This window comes from Ascaphus truei, chromosome 1, assembly GCF_040206685.1.
Source record: "Ascaphus truei isolate aAscTru1 chromosome 1, aAscTru1.hap1, whole genome shotgun sequence".
Taxonomy (NCBI): Eukaryota; Metazoa; Chordata; class Amphibia; order Anura; family Ascaphidae; genus Ascaphus; species Ascaphus truei.
Genome location: NC_134483.1, coordinates 438,230,313 through 438,236,312, shown reverse-complemented (window position 1 = coordinate 438,236,312; position 6,000 = coordinate 438,230,313).

Here is a 6,000-nt window from a genome sequence, read left to right as displayed (position 1 = left end):
TCACCTAATCGCTATGATGGGGACCCCCTCGCCTGCCGCGTTTTTTTAAACCAATGCGAGGTGCAATTCGAGATGTCCCCCTCCCTGTTTCCCACTGGCCGTTCTAAGGTAGCGTACATCTATGCCTTGCTCACCGGAGACGCCCTCGTCTGGGCTTCCCCCCTATGGGAACGTAAAAGCGAATTAAAGCAAGATTACCCTTTGTTCAGACGCGAGTTTCAACAAGTGTTTGATATTCCTGCACGGCGCGAGACAGCCGCATTCTCTCTTTTCCATATTTCACAGGCCCGAAGATCTGCTGCCAAATATGCCATTGAGTTCCGCTCTCTGGCCGCTGAGACCCAATGGAATGATGAGGCACTCGCTGCCGCATACTGGCACGGACTCTCAGATACCTTGAAAGATGATCTTGCTACTCATGTGCGGCCTTCGTCCCTGGAGGAGTTGATTACCTTGAGCGTATTCATGGATCAGCGTACTCAGGAGCGACGCCACGTGAGGCACTGTTCTCGCTCTCTTTCTTCCTCTGTTGTCTCTCACAGGTCGCCTACAACACCTCTCCTGGCACTAGAGGCTCCGGAGCCGATGCAAGTCGGCAGTCAGCAACTTCGGGCCACAGAGAGGACACGACGCCATCTGAATAGACTCTTTTTCTACTGTGCTTCTCCGGAACATCGTCTCCAGAATTGTCCTCTTAAACCGGGAAACGGGTACTGTCTCTCCTTGCCCTCTCTCCCCGAAACTCTACCAAAGAAGTTTTTGCTTCCTGCCACTCTGGAGGGTCTTAACCTTTTACTGCAGGTAAAAGCTTTCATCGATTCTGGATCTGGTGGTAATTTCCTGGACCAGAACTTCGCTTCAGAGAATCAAATTCCTATGGTCAGAAGGAAAACTCCCATTGGTCTCGAGGCCATCGACGGCCGACCACTCCAGCCAGCATTTATCATTTGGGAGTCTATTCCTCTCACACTGACCTTGGCAGATGGTCATACGGAGGTAATAATCTTCAATATTTTTCAATCTCCTACTGTCCAACTTATTTTAGGATTGCCTTGGCTTCAACTCCACAATCCGTGCATTGATTGGACCAGTACCCTGCCCATCCAGTGGCCTTCGTCCGCGGATTCTGCTCCTGCAGTGTCTCCTGTTGCGGTGCTTGCCGACCTGGATTCCGTTCCTTCTAATCTATCGATCCTGCCAACCGTGTATCATGAGAACTTGGATGTGTTCAACAAGGTACAAGCTGAGGTTCTGCCTCCCCATCGCCCGTACGATTGTCCTATCGATTTGATTCCTGGGACCATCCTGCCTAAGTCTAAGTCGTACACTCTGTCCGTTCCGGAAACCGAGGCCATGACATCCTACATTTAAGAAAATTTGGAAAAAGGATTCATCCGCAACTCTACCTCCACTGCCGGGGCTGGCTTCTTCTTTGTGAAGAAGAAGGATGGATCACTTAGGCCGTGCATTGACTTTCGCGGACTCAATAAGATCACGGTAAAGAATCGGTATCCTCTTCCTTTAATCTCTGAACTGTTCGACCGTCTCCAGGGGGCCTCTATATTCTCAAAGCTCGACTTAAGAGGTGCCTATAATCTCATTTGCATAAGGGAGGGGACGAGTGGAAAACAGCATTTAATACATGATCAGGACACTATGAGTATCTTGTTATGCCCTTTGTTTTATGCAATGCTCCTGCCGTCTTTCAAGAATTCATGAACGACATCTTCCGCGATGTGTTGGGAACTTTTGTCATAGTATATCTGGATGACATTCTCATTTTTTCTAAAAACCTGGAGGAACACATGCAACATACCAAACTAGTGCTGTCTAGGCTCCGTTCTAACCACCTATACACTGGCGACACACTTTATTCGAGCTCGGCTAGTCCCACGAATTCGGGTATACCCGGGTGTATTGAGGTTTGTGACTGTTTTCTGCCCGAGTGCATTGGGTTATTTTCCAGGCAGGGATTGAAGCATTTTATTCCCGCTGGCTGCAATACTGCACAGTATATATATATATACTGCATTACAATTCATGAATTTATGCCATCTGGTAGACACACGAAGCATTGCAGCCTATTAAATCCTAATCATTATCATTTAACAGATCAGCCGCCCGTCAGCCAGGCATGAACCCAGGCTGGGAAGGCAAACACAACGGGGCTTGTCAGAGGTGAGGAGCGGCGCATTCCAGGTATCTGCCAGGTACATACTGGGTATTTGCTCGAATAAAGTGTGTCGGTGCAGTATGCCAAGATGGAGAAATGTTTGTTCCACCAGACCTCTACTGCCTTCCTAGGCTACATCATTTCCAGCCAAGGCTTCTCTATGGATCCAGAAAAACTAAAATCTGTTCTCGATTGGCCGCTGCCTTATTCACTCAAGGCTGTGCAGCGTTTTCTTGGCTTCGCCAAGTATTACAGGAAATTCATCAAAAAATGTTCTTCTATTGCTCTTCCCATCACCGCATTGACCAAGAAGGGCGCTGATACCACCTCCTGGTCCTCAGAGGCTATTCTTGCTTTTGAGGTGCTCAAGAAAGCTTTTGTGTCCGCACCCATCTTACGCCATCCGGACACCTCCCTCCCCTTCACTTTGGATGTCGACGCCTCAGACGTGGGAGCTGGTGCTGTTTTGTCCCAGAGGTCTTTTCCCCAAGAAAAACTCCATCCCTGTGGTTTTTTTTCACGGACATTTTCTCCTGCGAAAGGAATTATGATGTCGGTAATCGTGAACTTTTGGCCATTAAACTGGCTCTCCAAGAATGGAGGCATCTGTTGGAAGGTACCAAGGAACCGGTTGCTATCCTCACCGACCACAAAAATTTGCTGTATATCGAGGGGGCCCGACGTCTGGGATCCCGCCAAGCTCAGTGGTCTCTCTTCTTTTCCTGCTTTAACTAAACCATTTCATACATTTCAGGTACCAAAAATGTCAAAGCAGACGCTCTCTCCCGCCAGTTCGCCACGGAAACCGAAGCTGTTGAGACCACGGAACCTATCCTTCCTGCCAAATGTATAATTACCGCTAACAAATTCGATGTGTTGGACGAAATCAACAAAGCTCAAGCTCACATTCCCAGCAGGCTCAGGGTACTAGAAGGGCGTTTATATGCAGCTCCACGCTTTCGCCATAAAATTTTACTTTGGGGTCATTCTTCTAAAGCTGCTGGTCATCCAGGCTTCAAAAGGACAGCAGATCTTATTAAGCGGACATTTTGGTGGCCAAAGCTGAACAGAGACATTTTCGACTTTACTGGTGCCTGTCCTGTATGTGCCCAGAGTAAAACGCTTCACCACAAACCTTCTGGCCTCCTCTTGCCTCTCCCCATTCCGTAACAACCCTGGAAACATACATCGATGGATTTCATTGTTGAATTGCCCAATTCCAAAGGAATGAATACCATTCTGGTCGTAGTAGACAGATTCTCGAAACATTCACACTTTATTCCCCTCAAGGGCCTTCCTAATTCTGCTACTCTGGCCGATGTTTTTTCCAAAGAAATTTTCAGATTACATGGCGTTCCCATTTCTATTGTCTCTGACCGTGGATCTCAATTCATCTCTAAGTTCTGGCGGAAATTTTCCCAGAGAATCGGAATTTCTCTCCTGTTCTCTCCTTTGGATACCATCCTCATGCCATTGGTCAGACCGAGAGGATGAATCAAACCCTAGAGCAATATCTAAGATGCTTCGTATCTGACTCACAGGACAACTGGGTGGATCTCTTGCCATGGGACAAATTTGCAATCAACTCCCTCAAAAATGAGTCTACCCAGGAGTCTCCCTTTTTTATTAATTTCGGCTTCCACCCCAGTAGTCTTCCTCTCTCTTCTTCCCCTTCGGGCGTTCCTGCGGCCGACTCTCATGTTACGACTCTACAGGAATCTTGGAAAAGGATCCTCAAAACTCTACAATCTGCGGTTGCCAAACAAAAGACCAAGGCGGATCGTCATCGTCAACTTGGGCCTTCTTTCAAGCCTGGTGACAGGGTGTGGTTGTCCTCAAGGAATATCAGGCTCAAAACTCTATCGCCTAAACTATCTCCAAGATTTCTGGGCCCATTCAAGATCCTAGAGAAAATCAACCCAGTCGCTTATCGTCTTGACGTACCCCCACCATGAGGATTCCTTCCGTGTTTCATGTCTCCCTCCTTAAGCCCTTTGTACCCAGTTCACACTTTCTGGATCCCTCTCGCAAACCTAGTCCAGTCTCCACCCTAGGACAACAGGAGTACGAGGTCCAATCCATCGTTGATTCTCGCTGGTCTACAAACTCCAGTTCCATGTCCACTGGAAGGGCTATGGTCCGGAGGAACGTTCGTGGGTACCAGCACGTCATATCCATGCCCCAAGATTACTCCAACAATTTCATCAAAAATTTCCGTGAAAACCTTGGCTGGATCGCTCGGAGATCGATCCTCAAGGGGGGGGATACTGTGATGGTTCAGGGGATTCCTTCCCCTTCTTATGCTCCTGATGTCACCTTCTCTGTCCCTTCCCCTGCCAACCTTCCTTCGCTTACCCACTCCGGTCCCGCTCTGGCAACCTCTGACGCCATTCCCTTACCTCAGCGCGCGCCCCGCAAGTCTCGTGCACCCGCAGTTCCCCGAGCCCCTGCGGCGACACTCCCTGCTCTCAGGTCCCCTCAGTGTCCTCTTCCATTCCCTCACCTCTGGTGGCTATCCTCTCCGTTCCTCCGTTCCCCTCCGCAGGTGTGTCCGCGCGTCTCGTGACGCAGCCTGTGCGTGCGCACTCTCAGTTTACAGAGGGCGCGCGCACATGCTCCTTTTCTAAAGCCTGTCAGCCTCTGAACTCCTCCTCCCATGCCCTACAAGCAATCTCTCTGTCTCCTCCTCTTCTCCTCCTGACCTATCCCTGCTGTCTCCCACTTCTCCCTCTGCTCCTCCTCTCTCTCCTATTGGTGTTCCCTCCTTTATAATCCCTGTCTGTCCTCTCTATCATTGCTCTGCATAGTTCCTGTTATCCCTGTGTGCAGTCCTATGCTTTTCTCTCTCTGTGTTCCAGCCTGTACCTGCTCCTGTTTATCTTCGTGTCTCCCTGGTTTTGACCCCTGCTCATCTTGGGATACCCTGCTCTCGGTTACCCTTGAACCTTGCCGAACTCTACTTTGCTGACCTCTGGAACCCTTGGACTTGGTTTACGAACTTGACTACTCTGCTTTCTGGATCCTGGACTTTGGCGCACAGACACTACCATTCTTACGTTATACCACCAAGACGTTGCAAGTATACTAACATTTTTCCAACAGGCCCAGCAACACCATACCACACTCCGGGTGTGTGGTAATACCGTTCCCACCTCAGTATTGGGGTCTTGCCAGGTCTGTGGGCATACAAGAGTGACAGTTGGCTACTAATTCAAAGCACTTGTCTGTTGAGAAATTGTCTTTAATTTGTAAGAATTGTCCCGTAGGGACTCCACAGAATTGGTAACTGGGGTGGTGACTGGTAGCCTGTAAGAGACTATTATTAGCATCTTCTTGCAATATATTGTTAATGATAGGCTACTGTCAGCACCCCGGAATATGGTGAAATCTAATACATTTATAGAATTCAGATCAAACTCCATTGTGAGTTTAAAATGATTCTCATTCTGATTATGAGCTTTCCCAAACTCATTTAAACACTGCATCACAATCCCAAACCATGAGGATGTCGTCAATGTTTTTGACCCATAATGATACGTGATCAGTGTACCCCTTACCAAAAACTATGGTTTTCTCCAACCAAGAAAGAGATGGGCATATATGGGGGCAGATGCAGTCCCTATAGTTATACCATGTTGCTATAGATAGTACTTCCCATTAAAGATAACATAATTGTGAGTCAGGAGGAGTTCTAACAACTGTAAAACAAATTGTGGTGAGAACTGGGATCCCATGCTGTTCAAAAAGGAGTACGCTGCCTGCAGTCTAAATTTGTGCAATACACTGGTGTGGAAAGATTCTGCCTTTTTGGCTTTATATTCATGGAT